Genomic DNA, 26,544 nt, shown 5'->3' on the forward strand with positions numbered 1-26,544 from the left:
ATTCGGATGTTTCCGAATTAACAAATTTGTCTAAATTCATAAAAAAACTAATTCGGAAGGAAAGAAATTGCACATGTCTAATGGGGGACTCCTGGCTTCTGATGGTGGGGGAGGGGCTACAGATAGAACCCGCGGCCCGCAATTAAATTGAGTTTGATACCCGTGCTTTAGAAGCCCCCCATAGGTCACCAGTATAGCGTTACGGAGGAGGTCTGGTGCTAGAAATATATGTGGGGGGGTCCTGAAAAAAAATTTTTGCATTGGATTTTATGTGCTTGGGTGTAACTTACATTTTTTACTATTTAAAAAAAGAAGATGTTTACTTACCTTTTTTTCCCATCACATAGAGCAGTGGTCTCCAAACTGTGGCCCTTTGCTTGCCTTTATCTGGCCCTTGAGGCATTATTCCTGCAACTGACACCAACAATGGGGCACCATTCTTGCCACTGACACCAACAATGGGGCACCATTCTTGCCACTGACACCAACAATGGGACACTCTATACCACCCAGTGACCCTTATTGTAAGACACAGAAAGAAATTCTCATTTAAAAATAAATAAATTAATTAATTAATCAAAGTGTATTTTGAAAGCTTGAAAAACTGCTACGCAAATATCACGTGACATAAAACATTAGGGTTTGTCTTGTGTTGTGTCTTGCAGAGAAAATGGGTATATTGAAGGATCAGGACTTTATCACCATATTCATTGATATGTTCAGGGAGCTGCCCTGTCTGTGGCAGGTAAACCACCCACATTATAAGAATCAAACAAAGAGGAAGGCAGCGCTGGATCAATTGCTGGAAATTGTGAAGCCGGTGATCCCCACGGCAGACATCACCTATTTGAAGATCCTAATTGGTGGCATGATGACAGTCTAATCAGTGCCCACCTGCAGTCTAATCAGTGCCCACCTGCAGCATTGCTCAGTGTCTATCTGCAGCCTTGCCGTTCTATATTCTGTCAGGGATAGGTGGGGACCAGCGCTGCCGAAATAGAGCCGGATCTCCTGTGTCCTCGGGTCGGTGTCACGCTCAGTCCCGCCCCTTGGCCCGGATCCTATGATGGACATAATGCCGGTCTAATGCTGGGACATCCATGCTAGGAGATCCGGCTCTATTTTGGAAGAGCTCATCCCCTCCTTCCCCTTGGGGGTGGCCTATATCGGCGTATAAGGGGGAAAAAGTGCGTGTTATACGCCAATAAATACGGTAGTTATTGTTTCAAATTTTAAAATTTTCAGATTTTCGAATTTGGAATTTACGAATTTACTCATTTACAAATTTTCGATACTACGAATTTACGAATTTTTGAATGTTCAAATTTTTACGAATATTCGGAAACATTCGTTAAACAGGTTTTTCATTAATTCGGATGTTTCCGAATTAACAAATTTGTCTAAATTCATAAAAAAACTAATTCGGAAGGAAAGAAATTGCACATGTCTAATGGGGGACTCCTGGCTTCTGATGGTGGGGGAGGGGCTACAGATAGAACCCGCGGCCCGCAATTAAATTGAGTTTGATACCCGTGCTTTAGAAGCCCCCCATAGGTCACCAGTATAGCGTTACGGAGGAGGTCTGGTGCTAGAAATATATGTGGGGGGGTCCTGAAAAAAAATTTTTGCATTGGATTTTATGTGCTTGGGTGTAACTTACATTTTTTACTATTTAAAAAAAGAAGATGTTTACTTACCTTTTTTTCCCATCACATAGAGCAGTGGTCTCCAAACTGTGGCCCTTTGCTTGCCTTTATCTGGCCCTTGAGGCATTATTCCTGCAACTGACACCAACAATGGGGCACCATTCTTGCCACTGACACCAACAATGGGGCACCATTCTTGCCACTGACACCAACAATGGGACACTCTATACCACCCAGTGACCCTTATTGTAAGACACAGAAAGAAATTCTCATTTAAAAATAAATAAATTAATTAATTAATCAAAGTGTATTTTGAAAGCTTGAAAAACTGCTACGCAAATATCACGTGACATAAAACATTGTATAAAAACATATATATATTTCACCAAGAAATTGGGTATTGTATTGTGTTTTTTTCCATTAAAACTCATTAAAGTGTATTTTTTCGCAAAAAATTGTTTGAAAAAACGTTGCGCAAATACCGCATGACATAAAAAATTGCAACAACCACCATTCTATTCTAGGGGGTCTCCATTAAAAAATATATATATATCTATATATACAGTGTTTGGGGGTTTTAAGTAACTTCCCAGCAAAAAAAAAAATGCTATTTTCTACATGTAAACAAAAGAAAAATGCCTGACACAGACAACGCTCCGGATGGAGGAGCCATTGTCCATACTGAAGCCGGGTCACAGCGTGTCTGTTTGTCCGGGGAACCTGCCACCTCTGCTCAGGCTCTAAGGAACTACATCTCCCAGCATGCACTGTGTAAGTAATGGGACTTCAGCTCCCAGCCTAGAATAAGATGCTACGGGACTACATATCCCCGCATGCTTTTTTCCATAGACGTACTACAGGTCCCAGCAATCTCTACATACTCCAGCCTGCTCCCCCCCCTCCTCAGGGGTGATTGCGCCCCACACTCTTCTCCCACCAAGGGCGGTGGGGTCCCTCCCCCTCAGGATAATGGTGGGCCGGTCAGGCCTGTGGGGGAGGGGAGAGGGTGGTGGAAGAAGAGTGGGGTGGCGGGACTGGGGGGGGGGCGCAAACCCCCCTGAGGAGGGGGGGAAGCATGCTGGAGTATGTAGAGATTGCTGGGACCTGTAGTACATCTATAAAAAAAAGCATGCGGGGATATGTACTCCTGTAGCATCTTATTTTAGGCTGGGAGCTGAGGTCCCATTACTTATGCAGTGCATACTGGGGGTTGTAGTTCCTCAGAGCCTGAGCAGAGGTGGCAAGTTCCCCGGACACACAGACACGGTGTGACCCGGCTTCAGTATGGGAAATGGCTCCTCCCTCCGGAGTGCAGCACTGTCTGTGTAAGGGGATGGTCCCTCGTCCCTGCTCTCCGCACACTGACACCCACATCTCTACTCACCAAGGGTGGCAATGCTTCTAACCAGGCTCCGCCACCCCCACTCACCTACCACCAAGGGTAGCAATGCCTCTTACTACCAGGCTCTGCCACCCCCACCCCCACTCACCTACCATTGAGGGTGTGGCTCCAATTGCCAACCCTCCCCCCCTTGCACCCAGGGTGGTGGTGCTTACCCCACCTACCTGACTGGCTACTAACATTTATAGGTAAAGATGATCCAGGGAATATCCGATTGCCTCTCGGGGGATCAGGAAGGATTTTTTTCCCCAGCTGTAGCACATTGGATTATGCTATGCTGGGGTTTTTCACCTTCCTTTGGATCAACTGCCTCTCCCCAGAACCCAATACACACACTCATCTACTACCAAGAGTGGCAATGCCTCTTATGAGGCTCAGCTACACCCACTCAATTACCACCAAAGGTTACAATGCATCTTCCCAGGCTTTGCTGCCCTCACTCACCACCAAGAGGGGGTGCTACCACCCTTGGTATAGGGTGAAAGTGGGCAGTGGAATTTCCATCCAAGTTTTATCTGCCCTCACTCTCCCGACGTCCAGCGTACTAGTGCTTCCCCCAGGCCCCACCTACATGCACTCATCTACCACCAAGGTTGGCAATGCCTTTCTTAGGCTCCTCTTCACCCACTCATCTACCAGCAAGGGTGGCAATGCCTCTTATCAGGCTCTACCTACCACCAAGAGGGGTTGCTACCACCCTGGGTATGGGGTGAGTGTGGTCAGTGGAACTTCCCCCCAAGTTTCATCTGCCCTCACTCCCCCACACCCAGTGTACTGGTGCTTCCCCCAAGCCCCACATACATGCACTCATTTACCACAAAGGGTGGCAATGCCTTTTAGGTCCGCTACACCCACCCATCTACCTTACAAAGATGGCAATGCCTCTTAGGCTCAGCTACACCCACTCATCCACCAGCAAGGGTGGCAGTGACTCTTATCAGGCTCCGCTACGCTCACTCACCTACCAGCAAGAGGGGTAGATACCACCCTGGGTATGGGGTGAGTGTGGTCAGTGGAACTTCCCCCCACGTTTCATCTACCCTCACTCCCCCACACCCAGGGTACTGGTACTTCCCCAGGCCCCATGAACATGCACTCATCTACCACCAAGGTTGGTAATGCCTCTTAGGCTCCGCCACTCCCACTCACCTACCACTGATGGTGCAGCTCCAATTGGCCACCCTCCCCCACACCAAGGGTGGCAATGCCTCTTATGAGGCTCCACTACACCCACTCGTCTACTACCAAGGGTGGCAATGCCTCTTCCCAGGCTTTGCAGTCCTCACTCACCACCAAGAGGGAGTGCTACCAACCTGGGTATGGGGTGAGTGTGGCCAGTGGAACTTCCCCCCCAGTTTCATCTGCCCTCACTCTCCCCATGCCCAGCGTACTGGTGCTTCCCCCAAGCCCCACTTACATGCACTCATCTACCACCAAGGGTGGAAATGCCTCTTAAGCTTCGCTTCACCCACTCATCTACCAGCAAGGGTGGCATTGCCTCTTATCAGGCTTTGCTACACCCACTCAACTACCACTAAGAGGGGGTGCTACCACCCTGGGTATGGGGTGGGTGTGGTCAGTGGAACTTCCCCCCATTTCATCAGCCCTCATTCCCCCACACCCAGCATACTGGTGCCCCACGTACATGCACTCAGCTCTCACCACTCCACTCATTGTGGCGTTACCACTGAGACTCCTCCCGAATGTGACATTCACAATGAGTCTTCTCCAGAAAGTGACGTTCACAATGAGACTACTCCAGAATGTGATGTTCACAAAGAGTCTCCTCCAGAACGTAATGTTCATAATGAGACCCCTCCAGAATGTGATGTTCATAATGAGACTACTCTAGAATTTCACGATCACAATGAGTCTCCTCCAGAATGTGATGTTCACAGTTCACATGTTCACGGATTGCACTTAAATGGGAGGGGTGCAGCTTTTTTGGGATTGAAGATAGCCTAAATGTTGGAAGAAAATTAGCTGATGAGGAGGAGGGATTAGAGGATGATTTGCTAGTTTATATGAGGGAGAGAATCTTCAATTCAAGCCATCACCAGAATCCACTACATCATCAATCTCTTGGAAGATTCTCATCACCAGCTTCTGAATCACAAACTATCAATGTGGTTGGACAAACAAGACAATTGGCTTTTTCCTAGAAGTACACTCAACCAAAAGTCTGAGGAACCCTCCCAGGGACCAGGTACGGCTGTACCAACACAGGTCTCTACACTGGTGGCAGCTGCCACTTCAGTAAGGGTCTTCCCATCAGCCCCCCATTTTAATTTCTGCATGCACTTTTTCTCACGGAAGACAATTCCAGCTCTCTACCCGCATGTGGAAGGCAATGTCTTGGCCTCACTGGACATGGCGGTCAGCGGTAAGGTGCATATTACTGCTGACTCATGGTCCAGCAGGCATGGACAAGGGCGTTACCTATCTTTCACCGTGCACTGGGTGACTCTTCTGGCAGCTGGGAAGGATGCAGGACAGGGTGCAGTAGTGTTGGAGGTTGTTCTGCCACCACGCCTCCAAAATTCTACTAGTGGTGATTCTGCCACACCTCTCTCCTCCACCTCCTTTTCTTCTTCTTCCTCCATGGCCTCTTCCTGTGCTCCGTAGGCATTCAAGGGGCTACGCAAGCACGCAGGCAAAAAGATGCCATGCGGTGCATGAGCTGGTGTGCTTGGGGGACAGGAGCCACACTAGGGCAGAGATTCTGTCAGCTCTGCAGGGGCAGGTTCAGAGGTGGTTGACGCCACGCCAGCTTAAGCCAGGAATGGTGGTTTGCGACAATGGCACCAACCTCCTCTCCACCCTCTGACAGGGACAACTGACCCATGTGCCCTGTTTGGCTCACGTCCTTAACTTGGTGTTGCAGCGGTTCTTGGGCAGGTACCCAAGCTTACAGGATGTCCTGAGGCAGGCCAGGAAAGTCTGTGTGCATTTTCGCAGTTCATATAATGCTAGTGCTTGGTTGGCTGACCTCCAAAAGGAATTTAACCTGCCCAAGAACCGCCTAATCTGTGGCATGGTTGGCCATGCTGTAGTAGCTGTACACGCAGCAGAGGGCCATCAGTGAGTACCTATGTGACTATGGCACCAGGACAGGGTCAGGGGAGCTTGTTTCTTTTCCCCACGCCAGTGGGCTATATTCAGGGATGCATGCACTGTCCTGTCACCATTTGAGGAGGCCACGAGGATGGTGAGCAGTGACAGTGCATGCATCAGTGACACTATCCCTCTTGTCCACCTGTTGGAGCACACGCTGCGTGGAATAATGGACAGGGCACTTGAGGCAGAACAGAGAGAGGAAGAGGAGGACATCCTTACCTCTCAAGGCCCCCTTTATCCAGACAGTGTTCTTGTGTGCCCGCCGATCACACAGGAAGAGGAAGAGGAGGAGGAGAATTGTGTCAGCATGGAGGTGGAGCCTGGCACTCAGCATCAGCAGCAGTCTTTAAGGGATCATTGACAGACCGAAGAAACCCATGGACTTGTATGTGGCTGGGAGGAGGTGGCTGCGGATCATGTCATCCTTAGTGACCCAGAGGACTCTGGATCGAATTCCTCAGCAAACCTACACTGCATGGCCTCCCTGGTATGGTTTTAAGGGGAGGGATCATTACTGGCTGGCAACCCTCCTTCATCCACGTTACAAGGGTAAGTTTGCAGACCTTATCTTGCCGTTGCAGAGGGAGCAGAGGATGAAACATCTTCGGGAGGCCTTGCAGAACGGTTTGTGTAACGCATTTCCAGAGCCTGGGAGGTTACAATTTCCTGGTCCTACTGGACAATGTGTTGCTGAGGCTTCGGTCAGTCACAGAAGGAGCGGTGGAGAAGGTAGCCATCTGACCGATGCGTTCAGACAATTTTGGTGTGATCGGTTCCAGCAACCATCGCCAGCGTCTGATTCACATGGTGTAGGATTACCTAGGGGCAAGATCAGACTTGGACACCTTTCCCACCGAAAATCCTCTGGGTTACTGGGTCTTGAGGATGGATCACTGGTCAGAGCTTGCACAGTATGCAATTGAGCTACTGGCCTGTCCTGCATCCAGCGTTCTTTTGGAACGCACATTCAGTGCTGCTGGAGGCTTTGTAACCGATCACAGGGTGCGCCTGTCCACCGAATCGGTCGATCGGCTGACCTTCATAAAAATGAATCAGTCTTGGATCACCAGCTACCAAGCACCTGATGCTGATGTAACTGGATTATTTTTTTTAAATGTGAGATTCCTTCAAGACTGCCTATGCTGATGCTGAGTGACTATCCTGTTATGCTGAGTGACAATCCTCTTCCTCCTCAATTTTCATGCTGATAGCTTGTAAGAACATTTTTGGTTCTGGGCACCACCACCAGTGGCTAAGGCCCAATTTTTCTGCCCCCGTTTAACAGGGGCGTATAATTACAGTTTTTGATGCAATACTTTGCAGCACTGCTCATTCCTGCGCTCCAACTATAGTATCTGTGAGGGGTTGCAGTGTTGTGGCAGCAGTGGCTAAGGCCCAATTTTTCTGCCCCTGTTTAACAGGGGCATGTAATTACAATTTTTGATGCAATACTTTGCAGCAGGGCTCAACCCTGCACTCCAACTATAGTATCTGTGAGGGGTTGCAGTGTTGTGGCAGCAGTGGCTAAGGCCCAATATTTCTGCCCCTGTTTAACAGGGGCATGTAATTACAATTTTTGATGCAATACTTTGCAGCAGTGCTCATTCCTGCGCTCCCTGTGAGAGGTTGCAGTGTTGTGGCACCAGCACCAGTGCCTAAGGCCCAATTTTTCAGCCCCTGTTAAACAGGGGTGTATAATTACAATTTTTGATGCAATACTTTGCAGCAGGGCTCATTCCTGCGCTCCAACTCTAGCATCTGTGAGGGGTTGTAGTATTGTGGCACCAGTGCCTAAGGCCCAATTTTCTGCCCTTGTTCAACAGGGACATGTAATTACAATTCTTGATCTAATATTTCACAGCAGGGCCCATTCCTGCGCCCACCAAGAGTAACTGTGAGGGTTTACAGTGTTGTGGCAACACCACCACCAAAGGCCCAATTTTTCTGCCCCTGTTCAACAGGTGCATGTAATTACAATTCTTGATCTAATATTTCACAGCAGGGCCCGTTCCTGCGCCCACCAAGAGTAACTGTGAGGGCTTACAGTGTTGTGGCAACACCAACACCTAAGGCCCCAATTTCTGCAGAGTATATAGTGCAGGCCCCTACTTTCAAACATCCAACTTACAAAAGACTCCTACTTGCAAACGGAAGGAGACAACAGGAAGTGAGATGAAATCTACCCCTAGGAAGGGAAATTCTCTCCTGTAAGAGTTAATATGGGAAAAACGTGTCTCCTCTCCACTGATGCTTTATCACCAATCCTTGTTTCACTAAAAACCCCAAATTTTCAAAAAAAATTTGTCATTGGGATAGAAAGTGAGGTGAAATCTTCTGAAGAGGTGCACAGACAGCAAAACAAATGTTACAGGGGTGATAACCCTTCCCTATGTTTTCCAAAAATCTTAAAAATAGATTTTTTGGCTGGAGCTACACTTTAAAAATGTACCAGTTCAAAATTACAAACAGATTCTACTTAACAAACCTACAGTCCCTGTCTTGTTTGCACTGCCTGTATACTGCTGTTCAGAGTATATATAGGGCCTGGGGGCCCCATGCCTTTCCTTTTTTGAATTTGCGTGCGGGGTTCCCCTTAATATCCATACAAGACCCAAAGGGCCTGGTAATGGACTGGTGGGTGGGGGTACCCATGCCGTTTGTCTCACTGATTTTCATCCATATTGCTGGGACCGGACATTACATTAAAGCCGCAAGCCGTTTTAAATGACTTTTATTCCTTTAAAAAAGGCATTTTGTGCAGGGACTGTTCTAAGCACGGGAAACACGCGCTACTTTTACAGGCATACTATAGACACCCCCCAGGTACGATATTTAAAGGAATATGTCACTTTTTTTTCACTTTAAGCAGCATTAAAATCACTGCTCCAGAAAAAACGGCCGCTTTTTAAAACTTTTTTTTGCATTGATACATGTCCCCTGGGGCAGGACCGGGTCCCCAAACCCTTTTTAGGACAATAACTTGCATATTAGCCTTTAAAATTAGCACTTTTGATTTCGAACGTTCGAGTCCCATAGACTTTAACGGGGTTCTAAAGTTCGTGCGAACTTTCGGTCTGTTCGCAGGTTCTGGTGCGAACCGAACCGGGGGTGTTCGGCTCATCCCTATTTAATGCCATCATCTGTGAATTGGGTTTTATTATCAGATCTCACTGCTAGCTTCCAGCACAAATTTTCAGATTGATTGATTCATTGCTACCAGCTGTAAGAGATTCTCACCTCGATATCTGCCTGTTGGTGACCAGAGAGAGCGAGAAGGAGAGACGAGAGATGGGGAAAGAAGAGAGGCCAGGACATTAGAAGATAGTGTGGGGTGGGGGAATAGGAAGAAGAGCAGATCACTGCACAAGGAAACAGAATAGTGGTAGCACTGGATGACCACAGGATTATCCCCCAGGGATCAATATCAAATATTCATGGCAATCAATTTACTTGGAAATGAGACTTTTATCAGTTCCTATCTCATAAACCACATTCTCAACATGAAGCCATTTACTACGCAACCAAAAGCTACAATATAAAATGTACAAAGATCTAACTTATTAAAAACAGCTGTTCTCACTTGCAGGAACCAGCCCATATTTTATCAACCTTTCCCCAAACATAGCTATATTTTTTTTATTTTTGGACAAATATAGTAGAATATTGTTTTGTAAAACTGTGAGCCACACAAACACTGCCAATAAACAGGCTCTCTGTATGTGAGTGGTTGCAATTTGCAAGGAGGGTGTTCCAGCATCATCAGCAGATGTGCTTCTTAGTATCACCAGCAGATGTTTTTCAGGATCACCAGCAGATGTGTTTTTAGTGTCATCAGCAGATGTATTCCAATATAATCAGCAGATGTGTTCCAGGATCAACAGCAGATGTGTTTCAACATCACCAGCAGATGTAATTTTAGTATCATCAGCAGATATGTTCCAACATCATCAGCAGATGTGCTTTTTAGTATCACCAGTAGATGTGTTTCATGATCACCAGCAGATGTGTTTTTAGTACCACCAGCAAATGTGTTCCAATATTCTCAGCAGATGTGTTTCAGCATCACCAGCAGATTTGTTCCAGCATCACCAGCAGATGTGTTCCAGCATCATCAGCAGATGTGTTCCAATATCAGTGGTGGCCCATCCATTAGAAGCGCACGGGTGCCGCCCCCCCCATCTGTGCATCCGGACACCTAATCTACATGCAGGGCCCTGGATGCATGGATTCCAATGGGGTTTTTTAAGATGAGGGTAGATAAGATGAGTGAACGTGTTTTTGGGATGAGGGGGGAGATGAGGGCTGTGGAAGGAGATGTATGCAGAGGTGGAGGATGGGGAAGAGAGATGCAGAGGTGACAGCCCAGGATGGGTAGAAGTGAGATGTGGACAGCCTGTAAAAGAGAGCTGAACCCTGCACACTGTGCATAGCACAACCCTAAACCCTGCACTCTGTATGTAGTGGAATACATAACCCTGAACTCTGTACATAGTTCATCCCTTAATTCTGTAAATAATGTACCCCTGAACTCTGCACTCTTTACATAGCACATCCCTGAAATCCATGCATAAAGCACTCCTGGTTTCTATTGCCCCTTTAAGATTCTCCAGCTGGTGCAATTTGGCCACACCTACCGTTCAATGTGGTTCAGCGGGGGGGGGGGGGGTGGTTGGGTTCCTGCATCTATTCTCTGAGAAAAAACCCTGAATAAATGTATATAGTCTTACAGATAAAACTGGCCCTTTGAGAGCAACCGTACTGCCGATGCCCACAATGAAATTGAGTTTGATACCCCTGCCCTAGAACCACCCTAGACTAGACTATTTCTATAATAATGCTAATTCCTCACTCACTATTAGATACTCTTTAAAATCATTTTAAAACATCACAGCTTTGACTAGTATATATATATTTTTTTATATAATCTTTATTTTAGTAACATTTAGTAACATTTTGTCATTACACAAAGAAAGGGGGGGGGAGAGAAAAGGATAAAGGAGGGAGACGAGGGATACATCTGTCATGACCCCAATGAAAACAACAGTAATAGCAGGGAGACATATCAATGTATTGTGTTTACAATGGTACCCTCCTTGTCCAGAACATTCAGTCCATGTGGACAGATCTCACTCCCGCTTGGGGAGAGAGTAGGGCGATACTAATCATAAAATCAAAAGGTAGTGTATACATGACTCAAAGTGCATTAATAACATAAGAGAACTTGAGGTACCATGAATGGTCAGGTCTTGGGTAACCGCTCAGGTGGCATGAATAAAAATGAAAACAAGAGTGTACCAAAGGTACTAAAAGAAAAGACAAAGAAATAAAAAAAAATTCTCACCAGGTTCATAGGCTGATTGGGCACATCCTATGTAGAACTGCTAGTCGTTGGGAGTTTGTTCGCTTGGACAAGTCTCTTAAAGGAGGGATCTGCTAAGGCCAGTAAAGCAAAGTCTAGGCTAGATGAAACTGTGGTCGTGTCATGTACATGGTTTTTCCAGGCTGCCCATGTAAGTTCAAATCATTCCTTTACAAATGGTGCCTTTACAAGTAACCAGCCAGTCCTCTGCCTCCATGATCTTCCTCACCTTCCCAACCCAGTCAAGCTCGCTTGGAATGTGCGTGCTTTTCCAATGTATTGGTTTAAGGCGTTTAGCTGCATTGAGGAGGTGGGGGAGAGCACTATTTTTGTAGCGAGATATAGGCATGGGGGGGACGTGGAGCAAAAAGTGTTTTGGCAAGGCTGGGAGGTCCTTACCCACGCCATCTGATATATGCCTGCCAACCATAGACTAAAACGGTGTTAGCACTGGGCACTCCCACCATATATAGAGAAGTGTTTCCTGCATTCCACATCCCCTCCAGCACCGGTCGGAGGTAGAGGGAAAGATTCTAGCCAGAGATGAGGGCACCCTGTACTACCTCGATATGAAGCTTGTATTTATTCTCTTGGGTCCTGGAATCTACAGAACTTTAGCGGGTCAGACGATACAGGTGATGCAGCTGCTCATCCGTGAATTCACACTGGAGGTCCCGCTCCCATTCTTTTATGAAAAGGGGCTTGGGGCTAGGTGTTGCTGTCTCCAGCATCTTGTAGAGGACTGAAATCATATGGGGTAGAGGGTCACCAGCTGACCATTTCCATTCAAATTCAGTAAGGTTAGTCCTAATCTGTGAGTTTCTGTTGCATATGGCTACGAAATCCCCTAGTTGACAGTGTCTCCAGAAATCAAAGGGGAAGCCACCATATCATTCCCTGAGGGTAGTAAGTGGAACCAGTGAATGATCCTCCACAAATCGTGCCAGGCTGACAAACCCATCACTCGCCCAGGTTCCGAGGAAGGATACCCGCTCCCCTGGGGAATCATGGATACCTGCCCACAGGTGCCAGCGGGGACGTCTGCGGTGCCAGTGCCAGATGGCCGTTCACTCTATCCCTATCAGGAACCATGAATCAGACCGAAACAGAAGTATAGTTAAATCACACTTGTTTAATAATAATAATAAGGTAAACAGAGTAAGCGTATTCAAAACAAGCCAGAGTTCAGTAACCGGATCGGGTAGTCAGCCACGCAAATGTCAGAGAGCCAGAGATAAACGTAGTAGTACAGCAAGTAGGATCAGGAGCCAAAAGGAACGTCAGCCGAGCAAGTCTTCAACAGGAATGCAGGAGAAAGTCTCTGTGATGTTGACAAAGGAGAAGGCAGAGATCAAGTGAGCTGGACGACTTTAAGTAGGCAGGACTGACAAGCAGAATCAACAACAGCTGGGTAACTGTGGAGAGAGATGGGAGCTGGTAATTAGCTGACAGCTGAGCGGCCAGCTCAGAGAAGGAAGGGCTAAGCCCAGCCCTGATAATCCCATACCCTCAGGGAGTGTACGGTTAGTGGGGACACCCAGTCAGAGAAAACCCTATCTCCTGTGGGTATCCAGGGCGCGTATGACAAATCGTGGCCCACCATAGTCTTTTCCAGGGGGACCCAGAGCTTAAGGGTTGTGTGGAACCTCCATTTGAGGACACGCTGCAGTGCAATTATCTGGTAATATTGGAATACAATGGGTATACCTAGACCCCCCGTTAGCTTAGATCTGTGTAGTAATGCCATGGCAAAGCGTGGTCTCTTACAGCCTCACACAAACTTAATGAAGAGGCTGTGGAGCTCTATAAAGAAGTGTCGGGGTAAATGCACAGGTACCATCTGCAGGAGAAAGAGTATGCGGGGCAGTATCGTCATTTTAAGCATATTTCTACGGCCAACCTCTGTGAATGAGGCTCTGTCCCAGCACTGCAAATCTTGGCGAATCTTCCTGAGTAGAGGGGCATAGTTATGTGTGTATAGGGAGTCTAGGCGATCTGAAAGCTGTATCTCATAGAGAGGGATGCCAATGTGAAGGGAAAAGATCCCTTCAGGGAGGAGGCCAGGGCTGAGGGAACTGTGATTGACAGAATCTCAGCTTTAGCATAGTTAATTCGGAAGATGGACACTTCTCCATAGGCGGACAATTCCCCTATTAGGTTTGGCAAGAAGACAAGGGGATCCACTACATGAAAAATGGCATTATCCGCATAGGCATAGAGCTTGTGTTCCAGAGAGCCCATATGCACCCATTTAATACTCTTGTTGGATCATGCCGTTCCGGATAGGGAACACCAAGGAGAGACCTTTACCTGAGCAGTAGGGGATGCATATAGCGCTGAGATCCAGCTTAGCATATGGAGGCCTAAACCCATATACTATGTAAAGGAAATCCCAGTCTACATGATCAAATGCCTTCTCCGCTTCTGTAGATAGAATCAAATAGGGAGGCAGATGATCGTCTGTGAGCCCAATGGATGAGTTGAAGAGCCCTGATAGAGTTATCCCTAGCCTCCCGTCCCACGATAAAACCTGTCTGGTCAGCATGTATCATCTCAGGAAGGAGGTGTTTGAGGCGGTTGGCAAGAATTTTAGAGAATATCTTGAGGTCCATGTTTAGTAAGGAAATAGGGCGGTAACTCTGTGGTATGGTAGGGTCTTTTCCTTCTTTCAGGAGGACTGTGATGTGTGCCAGTGAGGCCCCCTGTCGGAGATGCTCATTGGCAGCTAGGGAGTTAAGAAATGTACATAAAGGGGCCTGGAGCTGATCAAACAACTTTAGATAATAAGCCCTGGTGAAGCCGTCAGGCCCAGGGCTTTTACCAGTAGGGAGAGACCTAACAGTGGCCAACAATTCAGCTGTATTGATAGGGAGTTCGAGTCCTGCTTTCTGTTCTGGGGATAGATTGGGAAGACCTACTGAAGATAAGTATGTCCCAATACGGGATCGCTTAAAAGAGCTACATCCATCGGAGAGGAGGCGGAGTCCAGATTGTACAGGGCTGCGTAGTAGTCACGAAACATGGCGGCAATTTTTGAAGTATGCTGGACTGGTACACTGGTCGGAGAGTGTAACTTATGGACATGAGCTAAAACGCGCTGCTTGCGAAGCGCTCTCGCCAGTAATCTACCGCATTTGTTGCCATGCTCATAATACTTATGAGCGACATAGCGCAGCCTATGGTAAATTCTGCGTTACAACAATCTTGAGAAAAGTGTACGCATTTCTGTCAGGCGACGAAACGCCTCAGAATCCGACGTTCATTTATGGTTATACTCTGCTCGTTGCAGGGCCCTTAATACTCTCTGGAAGTCCACTTGTCCCTCCTTTATTTTGGAGCTGCTTGCTATGGGAGCACCCAAGCCGAGCAGCAGCTCCGTGTGTCCATTCAGACACAGAGCTGCGGTTCGGACTCACCCCCTCCCTCTCCTGATTGGCTAACTGACTTTGATTGACAGCTGTGGGTGCCAATGGCGCCGCTGCTGTGTCTCAGCCAATCAGGAGGGAGAGTCCCGGGTGGCCGAGACACTCGTGAACATCGCTGGACAGAGATGGGGCTCAGGTAAGTATTAGGGGGGGCGAGGGGGGCTTCTGCATACAGAAGGCTTTTTATCCCAATGCATAGAATGCAATAAGATAAAAAAAACCTTCTGACTTTCCAACCCCTTTAAAATGGTGAAGTGTCTGGTCTCAGGTGAAACACAGAGATGTAACAAATCCTCCTACATAAGTTTTACATGTTTATCTACAGCCATCTTTCTCCTACATCTGTTCAAAGTGCAGAATTTACACAGGATCTCCCAGCTCTGAAAAGCAGGGGAGAGCTGAAGTTACATCAATGGAGAGAGCTCTGAGAGCTGATTGGATGGAAGGAACCCCCCCCCCCCCCACTTTCACACAGAAACAGGGCTGAGGCTGTCAATCTGCTGGAGGCCCCTCCCCGTCACCATTTTTATGATACACAGAGATTAACTCAAAGTCCAGAATTTTTAAAGCATCTGATCTGTCAGAAAAAAAGGGGGCAGAGAGCTGAAGTTACACTTTGCAGAGCTCAGTAGAGAGATCTCTGAGAGCTGATTGGAGGGAAGGGACACCCCCCCCCCTTTCACACAGCACACAGGAACAGAGCAGAGGAAGTCAATTACCTGAATCTTAATCCCCTGTCACCTTTTTTAATCTTGGTGTCAGGAAAACTTGTCAGAAGTGACTCATGCTGATAGCAGAGGAAGGAAGCAGCAGACAGAAATGACACTTTGTGCTCTGGATTGAGACAAGTACACACTATAGAGGGATATGCTTTGTTCAAATTTCATTTCTGAGGTTTACAACCACTTTTAAGTTGGAGACTGAGCACTGCAATGTTCCACGGTGGCCAGCTTCCAGCATACCTCCTAACGTTTTGCGATGGGAACGAGGGACATCTGTTAGCAAAAGTATGTAGGCATAGGACACACCCCCTGCCACACCCCCTTAAAGGAAAAGTTTACAAAATAAATGATTAGTTAAAGTTGTAAAGGCAAGGCAAGTTGTTTTTTTATCTTAATGCATTCTATGTGTGTAGCAGACTCCTGAGCACCCCCTAATTACTTACCTGAGCCCCTTCTCTCTCCGGCGATGTCCACGTATGTCTAAGCCGTCCGGGACACTCCTCCTGATTGGCTGAGACACAGCAGCAGCGCCATTGGCTCCTGCGGCTGTCAATCAAGGTCAGTCAGCCAATCAGGGGAGGTCGGGGCTCTGTGTCTGAATGGACACACGGAGCTGTGACTCGGCTTCAGTGCCCCCACAGCAAGCTCCTAAGCTGAGGGGCACTCGATAGGAGGGAGGGGCCAGGAGCAGCAAAGAGGGACCCGAGAAGAGAAGGATCTGTGCAAAACCAACTGATGTTTGTTATTTTACTGGCTTTTGAAATTTACAGATGCAGCAATATAGAAATTTGATGAAAGGTTTAGCACTGGGAAACACTTTTTGAAAGATAGAAATTGTAATGTATATACAACTATATAGATCAGACCAAAATGAGGGACAAATGAGGAGGAAAGAGGGACAGAGGGACTTTGTTCCGAATCAGGGACAGTCCCTCTAAATCAGGGATGAATGCAGAGGAGTCTGTGGACAGAGGAGTCTTCTGGGGACAGACTCCTCACAACAGGGACTGTCCCCAGAAAACTGGGATGAATGAAAACCTTAGTACATCAGTTACATCAGGTGTGCAGACACAAGAACTCAGCATAGAGATCTCTCCGATAGAGAGCCCCGGTCTGGGTGCACTGGCCCTTTAACAGACAAACTAAAAAAAAAAAAAATTACTTAACCCCTGTCTGTAAAATGTTCACTTACTCAGCTAAAATTAAGCTTTGGTCTTCAGATTTTTTATTTCAGAGTCATGTGATGAGGACGTCGCAGACCTTTTATACACAGTGACGTCATGATGACATCACCCCAGGCTGGGATCTCTGGACGTTTTCCAGGAATCAGGAAGTTTTGTTGTCGTCTGGCTGATCAGCGGCTGGAAAGAAAAGAAATCTGTTCTGTGCAATTCACAGAAGACTCGTAATCGAATCCAAGCCGCTTGTGTAAAACAGCTCCGGCGATGTGCGCAAGTTACCGGATGGATAGGCGGCGTTAATGCAGCAGGTGCCGCGCCATAAAACTCATCTCCGTTCTCTTCTGTAATTAACTCCTCGCTTCCCCCTGACACAAGGCATCAATGTTGTCTCAAGGCCAAAACCAGAAAGAATAACCAGGGTACTCCCTGCACTTTGGAGTGGTACCATGGCAGCCTCGAAATGGATCAAAGACTGGTTCTTTAATGGGGTTAGAGAGAACCTAAACCAAAATTTATAATAAATAATAATAAGTAATATATTGCAGCTTAGGTTACTAGTCTGTAAATTTGTTGACTGCCTTGATTTACTTTTTTCAGGGTCCTTTTTACTTTTGGTTGTGAGAATAACACACCTCCTGTCCCTGGGTGGCCACCCTCACTTCTCCCCGGTATCTATGGAGGCAGCCATGGTTGTTGCCCAGACTGGACTTCAAACATCTCTTCCTGATTCGTAGTTTAGCCACTTGGCCTCCGGAAAGTTTAACCCCCCCCTTCATGGCCAGGCCATTTTTTGCGATACGGCACTGTGTTATTTTAACTGACAATTGCGCGGTCGTGCGACGTGGCTCCCAAACAAAATTGACGTCCTTTTTTCCCCACAAATAGAGCTTTCTTTTGGTGGTATTTGATCACCTCTGCGGTTTTTATTTTTTGCGCTATAAACAAAAAAAGAGCGACAATTTTGAAAAAAATACCAATATTTTTTTGACTCTCTGCTATAAAACATATCCAGTAAAAAAATGTAAAAAATCTAATTTTCTTCATAAATTTAGGCCGATATGTATTCTGCTACATATTTTTGGTAATAAAAAAAAAAATCCCAATAAGTGTATATTGATTGGTTTGTGCAAAAGTTATCGCGTCTACAAACTATGGGATATTTTTATAGAATTTTTATTTATTTATTAATGTTTTTTGCTAGTAATGGCGGCGATCAGCGACTAATAGCAGGACGGCGATATTGCGGCGAACAAATCAGACACCTTTGACACTTTTTTGGGAACCAGTGACACTAATCACTGCTAAAAAAGCACTGTCACTGTACTAGTGACACTGGCTGGGAAGGGGTTAACATCAGGGATGATCAAAGGGTTAAATGTGTGCCTAGGGGAGTGCTTCCTAACTGTGGGGGAGGTGCTTTTACTGCGGGAAGGCAGAGATCCGTGTTCCTGCTTAGCAGAAACACAGGATCACAGCCTTCCCTTTTTACAGAATGGTGATCTGCCTTGTTTACATCTGCAGATCGCCATTCTGCTTCTCTCGGGAACAATCGGCGGCTACCAACAGACATTGAGTCTGCCGAACCCACTGACTGGCTCATGCTGTGTCCAATCACAGCGGCAGTGGGTCGTCGGCGGTGGGGCGTGCGCGCCCCAGACTCGGGAGTGCAGAATCACACACAGGTACGTGATTTTGCACAGGAGAGCTGCCTTGCCGTCGTAGATGTACTGTACATGGTTGGCAAGCGGTTAGCGAAGCAAGAAAACATTGTTTGTGCTTTCAGTTCAGCTCACAGGAAGTGACAAGGACAGGATTTGGCAGGATTTTATGGCAGGATCAACAGGTATTTTTTATACTCGCTGAAAATGTTCTTAGTCTGAAAACTGAAAGAGAATGCAGCCAGCACATCTACAGACTATTAAGAAGAAATATTTTACATTTTTGTTCTTGGATATCCTTTTAATTGAAGGATCAGTCCAGCAAAAAATATTATTTAAAGTGGTATGAAACCCAAAGCAAAAAATGTCATATATTGCAGCTTCCCAATCATTAGATGTGGTGGCTGCATTTGTTTTCTCTTTTTGGCTCTGTTTTCACCTGGCGATCTGGTCAGTAACACACCTTAATGTCTTAGAGCGCCCCCACTCCGGATGAAGGGGCACAGGGAGCACCTTTGGACAACAGCATTGTTAATCTGGGGGGGGAGAGGAGTATTAGATGGACTAGCAGATTTAGATACACTAGCAAATTGAAGTCAAACTCCAGCTCACACTTTATAAGCAGTTACAGCCAGCAGGTTTTTTTTTCCTTTTGAGAAAAAGGTTTTACATAAATAAATAAAAGCTGATCAATGTAAGCACCCCCGGTCAGTGTGAAATTATTTGTCTCATCCTTGTAACTGCTATATATGTAGGGCAGCTTGTTCTTTTGAGAATCAACAGACTTAATGGCCAGATCACCAGCAGAAAATAAAGGAAAGAAAGCAACTACCACATTTAACTGACACATTTGCTGGACAGCTTGGCCTGTTAAAGAGATGGAAAAATAACAGATCTACTGGAAGGATCACCGGTTGATATAACTATGTTACAGGGGAGACTCAGAAAAAAACAGACCGCATCATATAGGTATTTTATTTTTATTTTTTGCTCACAGTTCCACTTTAATTCATTTTATCGGGACAGAATATATTTATTTAGGTAAATTCTAATCCTGAGAGAAAGCATTTCCTTGTACACTGCGGACACCGCGGGCGGCCTTTGATCAGCCTGCAATGGCGGACAACAGAGGACAGTGAGATCACAGAGACATAAATACAATGTGGCAGTTCTCAGATCCTTGAAGTGATTGTAAAGGTTTGTTTAAAAAAAATAAAAAAATAAACATGTTATACTTACCTCCTCTATGCAGTTGATTTTGCAGAGCAGCCCGGATCCTCCTCTTCTCGGGTCTTTCTTTGCTGCTCCTGGTTCCTCCCTCCTATCGAGTGCCCCCTCAGCCAGCAGCTCTCTATGGGGGCACCCGAGCTGAGTCAGAGCTCCGTTTATCCATTCAGACATGGAGTCCCGACCTGGCCCGCCCCCTCTCTCCCCTGATTGGCTGACTGACTTTGATTGACAGCCTCGAGAGCCAATGGCGCCGTTGCTGTGTCTCAGCCAATCAGGAGGAGTGTCCTGGACGGCTTAGACACTCGTGGACATCCCCGGAGAAAGAAGGGGCTCGGGTAAGTAATTAGGGGGTGCTGGGGAGGCTGCTACACACAGAAGGTTTTTTTATCTTAATGCATAGGATGCCTTTACAACTCCTTTAACAAGTAAGGTGGACCTTTGTACAGTGAGAGAGAGAGTAAGATAGTCATTATATATCAGTATTTTCTCAGCCTTTGTTCAGTCAGAATCCCCCTTTAAAGTATGCAAAATCTCAAGGCACCCCCAGTCTAAAATGTAAGGGGAAGAAAAATGCCTGGGACAATGCATACAACCACTTTGATTAAATTAACTTTACATCAGAGGTCCCACCTTCACATCAGAGGTCCCCCATCACATCAGAGGTCCCCCCTTCACATCAGAGGTCCCCTATCACATTAAAGGTCCCCCATCACAACAGACGTCCCATCACATCAATGGTCCTGCCTTCACATCAGAGGTCTCCCATCACATCAGAGGTCTCCCATCACATCAGAGGTCCCCCATCACATCAGAGGTCCCCCCTTCACATCAGAGGTCCCCATCACCTCAGAGGTCCCCCATCACATCAGAGGTCCCCCATCATGTCAGAGGTCCCCCATCATGTTAGAGGTCCCCCATCATGTCAGAGGTCCCCCATCACGTCAGAGGTCCCCCATCACATCAGAGGTCTTGCCTTCACAACAGAGGTCCCCATCACATCAGAGGTCCTGCTTTCACATCAGAGGTCCTGCCTTCACATCAGAGGTCCCCCATCACATCAGAGGCCCTTATCACATCAGAGGTCCTGCCTTCACATCAGAGGTCCCCCATCACATCAGAGGCCCTTATCACATCAGAGGTCCTGCCTTCACATCAGAGGTCCCCCATCACATCAGAGGTTCCCCTTCACATCAGAGGTCCCCCATCACATCAGAGGTTCCCCATCACATCAGAGGTTACCCATCACATCAGAGGTTCCCCTTCACATCAGACGTTCCCCTTCACATCAGAGGTCCCCCATCACATCAGAGGTCCTCCATCACATCAGAGGTCCTGCCTTCACATCAGAGGTCCCCCATCACATCAGAGGTCCTGCCTTCACATCAGAGGTCCTCCATCATGTCAGAGGTCCCCCCTTCACATCAGAGGTCCCCCCTTCACATCAGAGGTCCCCATCACCTCAGAGGTCCCCCATCATGTCAGAGGTCCCCCATCATGTTAGAGGTCCCCCATCATGTCAGAGGTCCCCCATCACGTCAGAGGTCCCCCATAACATCAGAGGTCTTGCCTTCACATCAGAGGTCCCCATCACATCAGAGGTCCTGCTTTCACATCAGAGGTCCTGCCTTCACATCAGAGGTCCCCCCCCCATCACATCAGAGGCCCTTATCACATCAGAGCTCCTGCCTTCACATCAGAGGTCCCCCATCACATCAGAGGTTCCCCTTCACATCAGAGGTCCCCCATCACATCAGAGGTTCCCCATCACATCAGAGGTTCCCCTTCACATCAGAGGTTCCCCTTCACATGAGAGGTCCCCCATCACATCAGAGGTCCCCCATCACATTAAAGGTCCTCCATCACATCAGAGGTCCTGCCTTCACATCAGAGGTCCCCCATCACATCAGAGGTCCTGCCTTCACATCAGAGGTCCTCCATCATGTCAGAGGTCCCCCATCATGTCAGAGCCCCCCCCCCTTTCACATCTGAGGTTCCTAATCACATTAGAGGTCCCTCATCAGGTCAGAGGTCCCACCTTCACATTCGAGGTCCTGCCTTCACATAAGAGGTGCCCCATCCCATCAGAGGTCTCCCCCATCACATCAGAGGTCCCCCCTTCACATTCAAAGGTCCCCCACCAGACCAGAGGTCCCCCATCACAAAAGCGGTCCCACCTTCACATCAGAGCCCCCCCCTTCACATCAGAGGTCATCCCATTACATCAGCGCTCCCACTTACTCTTACTCTTTACACAAGTCTCATCCTTGCAGCACCCGGGGGGAAGCAAATGGCACCTTGGTTGAGAAACACTAGTATATATATATATATATATAAAATAGTAGTATATGATAAGAAGATTACAATTATTAGTTACTTATATCCATCCAATATACACATTTTAGAATCAGCAAACCATTAGGTTGAGTAAGTAACAGCAAAATAAAGTATGCTCCAATGTTTAAAAAGTGCACCGTAAGAACTTTAGCCGTAAAAATAAAGTAATTCGGCAGGATAAATTTTACAGTTTGTGAGCTTGTTATCAAAGCAGTGCAAAAGCAAAATGAAGTTCATAAAGACATAATGCTCAAATCACAAAGCTTGTGTGTGTGTGTGTGTATATATATATAAATTTTTATTTTTTTTTAAATAAGTATCCTGGTGTGTTAGCTTTCTGAGCTGAGCCTATAGCAAGTTAAAGTCATACAGTATGGTGGTTAGCACTTCTTTGCTTGTAGCGTTGGGGTTCTGGGTTCAGTGGCCAGCAATATCTTCTCTACATGGGTGGGTAAAATCATAAAGGTAAATGAAAAATCTAAACTGCCCCTAGAAGGGTGAGTAGCTTTAGTAGGGTCATTATTTCTTTTGGTGAACAGAGACCACTGCAAATAATCTATGTACTCTGGTATAGGTTGGTGCTACATTTAAAATGTTTAAAATGGCAATTCATTATTCTGTCTTAGCTATCCCTAGAAGGGTGGGTGGCTTTAGTACAATCATTAGCTACTTTGGAGACAAAGACAAATGCAAACGATCTATGTGCTTTGGTATAGGTTGGTGCTATATTAAAGGCATCCAAAGTGGTAATTTAACTACCTTCCTCCTAAACTGCCCCTAAGAGGTTGGGTGGCTTTGGTACAATCATTAGCTCCTTTAGGAACAGAGACTGATACAAAATGATCTATGCGCTCTGGTGTAGGTTGGTGCTATATTAAAGGCATCCAAAGTGGTAAGTTAATTACCTTCCTAATAAACTGCCCCTAGGAGGGTGAGCGGCTTTGGTACAATCATTAGCTCCTTTAGGATCGGAGACTGATACAAATGATCTATGCCCTCTGGTATAGGTTGGTGCTATAATAAAAGCACCCAAAGCCAAAATGGTAATTAAATTCTCGTCTATCTAAAAAGGGAGAATGGTTTTGGTACGGATATCATCTTCTTTGGGAACCGAGACTACTGCGCTCTGCTATAGGTTGGTGCTATATTAAAAACTCCAAACTGCCCTTTTCACTATTCCCTTCAGCGAAGCCATTTCTACAACACAAGCCACTCTACCTACATAGTCCAATCAGCATATTTTACAGAAAATTGATTTTTAAATATACGCAAAGGCTAGGCACTGTCAATAAATACAAGTTGAAAATTTAAAAAAAAATAAATACGCAATATAACTTCAGGGCAAAATTAATGAGGCGTTACACCATCAGAATAAAGAATAGTCTCTCCTCCTCAATTTTAAAGATAATCAATGAATTTACTGACAGATGTTATTTTGTAAAGCGTCGCACAAACTCTTGGCGCTATATAAATCCTGTATAATAAAAATAATAAAAAATGTTCGGCTATACATATGCAAGTAGTTCACAGTTTGAAAGCAATTTTTTTTTTTTAAATGAGTTTTTGTAAGAAAAATTAAAGATCAATATATACAAAGTGACAAGGGAAGATGCTGGAGTGACCATGAATGCAGAGATAGGGAAATTAGGCACTTACCTATTTGCCTGCAGTCCGGGTTGAGCCTGCAGAGTAGTTGCTGAGTGTTTGGCGAGTCTGTGCAGCTGCTGATCCTGATGTGTATGTGTGTGTATGTGTGTGTGGGGATGTTACACCCCCTTGCAGCCATTGCCAGCTCCCACTCACAAACACAGGGGAGGGTAACATAGACTGACATAGGAGGCTGCAGAGCTGAATCACAGCACTGAACATTGCAAGGCAATGGACGATGCAACTGAAGGCACCAGAGACATCTGTATCTTCCCGAATCCTTCAATCACTTCCATCACAGGGGACGCACACAACGCTAATCTGAGCAGCATAATTACTGTCAGCGTGTAGCGTGCCAATCCAGCTGACATCCTATGGTTTCCCTATGTGCAGCACATACAACTTTAGACGTCTAGGGAGACTAGAATGTTTTTTTTTACAGCTATTATTATTTTTACATTTTTATTATTATTATTATTATTATTATTATTAGTAGTAGTAGTAGTAGTAGTAGTAGTAGTAGCAGTAGATTATTATTATTAGTAGTAGTAGATTATTATTAGTAGTAGTAGTAGTAGTAGTAGTAGTAGTAGTAGCATTAGTAGATTATTAGTAGTAGTAGTAGTAGATTATTATTATTATTATTATTAGTAGTAGTAGTAGTAGTAGATTATTATTATTAGTAGTAGTAGCAGTAGCAGTAGTAGTAGTAGATTATTATTATTAGTAGTAGATTATTATTATTATTATTACATACCTCCCAAAATTTTAAAATGGGAATGAGGGACACCTACTAGCAAATGTATGTAGGCATAAGACATGCCCCCCCTGCCACGCCCCCTTAAAGAGAATTAACCAAAAAAAAAAGGTTAATTAAATCCAAAAGTGCTTTTTTTTTACCACTACTATTCCTTTATATTGGCTTTTGGAATTTTGCTAGTTGTAGATTATTATTATTATTAGTAGTAGTAGTAGTAGTAGATAATTATTAGTAGTAAATTATTATTAGTAGTAGTAGTAGCAGTAGTAGTAGTAGATTATTATTATTATTATTAGTAGTAGTAGTAGGAGTAGTAGATTATTATTATTAGTAGTAGTAGTAGATTATTTTTATTAATATTACATACCTCCCAACATTTTAAAATGGGAATGAGGGACACCTACTAGCAAATGTATGTAGGCATAAGACATGCCCCCCCCTGCCACGCCCCCTTAAAAAGAATTAACCAAAAAAAAAAAGGTTAATTAAATCCACAAGTGCTTTTTTTTTACCACTACTATTCCTTTATATTGGATTTTGGAATTTTGCTAGTTGTAGATTATTATTATTAGTAGTAGTAGTAGTAGTAGTAGTAGATGATTATTATTAGTAGTAGTAGTAGTAGATTATTATTATTAATATTACATACCTCCCAACATTTTAAAATGGGAATGAGGGACACCTACTAGCAAATGTATGTAGGCATAGGACACACCCCCTGCCACACCCCCTTAAAGGAGAATTAACCAAAAAAAAGTGAATTAAATCCACAAGTGCTTTTTTTTTTTTTACCACTACTATTCCCTTATATTGGCTTTTGGAATTTACAAATGCAGCAATTTAGAATTTGGATGAAAGGTTTAGCACTGGGAAACACTTTTCGAAAGATAAAACGTTAATTTTATATACAACTATATAGATCAGACCAAAATGAGGGACAAATGAGGAGGAATGAGGGACATTGCTCCAAATCAGGGACAGTCCCTCGAAATCAGGGACAGTTGGGAGCTATGTTATTATTATGTATTGCTGTTATATATGATTATGATAATGATGATTTTTATTAGTAGTATTTTATTATTATTGTTTATAATTATTAAACAAAATAAAAGTGTGTTGCGCTACAGTGTTTGATATTCAAAAATATTGAAAAAAATACAAATGAATAGTCCAAAAAAAGTATCAGTCTCTCATAATGGTCAAAATGGCAAACACGCCACGAACACGCCACCACCACCACAATAAGATGGACTCTTATCAGAGAGCCTGGGCCCTTTATTACAAAGGGTCAAACAGGCTTGAGCAGTGGCGGCCCGTCCATTAGGGGCGCTCCGGCGCCGCCCCCTCTATATCACAAATGCCGCCGCCCCCTATATGACTAATGGATAGATCCATGCATAGCATGGATCTGTCCACGGCCGCCGCTGCCACCCCCTATTAAGGCGTCCGGCCACTTTCAGGACGCCGGGTGCTTGAATTACAGTGGTGGGGGTGTTTTTCTGAAGCACCTGATTAGAGCCATAGGCTCTAATAGGCTTCAACATTTGTGGGATCGTGGTGCAGGACATTGCGCCATGAGCCCACCCAGGTGTTACAACAGCGAATGAATATTCCCTGTTGTAATACTGATCCTCAATCAGGCCAATCAGAAGCAGGTGTGAGACCTGTTTTCTGACTGGCCGAAAAGAGAAGACTCCCAATTAGCCGCTTTGAAGGAGGGAGGAAACGAAAGCCAGAGCTGTCGCCCGTGGAGAGCAGGGGAACGGGAGAGCCACCGAGAGCCCGGGAGAAGCTCCGAATAGATGGGGTAAGTGCACCAGTCCTGACTGCCGAGCGACCAACCTGGGGACTGACGGACCGTGGGGGGGGGGGGGGTGATACTGTTTGCCACCCCCCCAAAGAAAATTACCACCGGCCGCCACTGGGCTTGATGTATATATTCCAGTAGAGGTCATCAGTAGGGGATGTATAAAGGAACCATGTCAGAATTAGTTTCAGAGTATCTAGGGGACTCCACCCAAACAACAATCGTGCAGCCAGATCCAAATAAAACATAAAACGCT

General features: G+C 45.6%; 1 protein-coding gene across 3 annotated transcripts in view; it reads right to left on the reverse strand.

Annotated features, from left to right (window-relative positions):
- The window catches only part of LEPR (leptin receptor), a 132,216-nt gene extending 108,221 nt beyond the window's left edge, over positions 1-23,995 (reverse strand). For 2 of the 3 annotated variants that reach the window (XM_073593792.1, XM_073593794.1), the window contains exon 1: positions 23,731-23,991. The gene's annotated coding sequence lies outside the window, so the exon portion shown is untranslated. Of the gene's footprint in view, positions 1-23,730 lie in introns of all 3 variants that reach the window. The other variant, XM_073593793.1, reaches the window with a different exon arrangement.
- Between the last annotated feature and the right edge of the window lie 2,549 nt (positions 23,996-26,544).

Source organism: Aquarana catesbeiana, linkage group LG07 (assembly GCF_042186555.1).
Source record: "Aquarana catesbeiana isolate 2022-GZ linkage group LG07, ASM4218655v1, whole genome shotgun sequence".
Classification (NCBI taxonomy): Eukaryota; Metazoa; Chordata; class Amphibia; order Anura; family Ranidae; genus Aquarana; species Aquarana catesbeiana.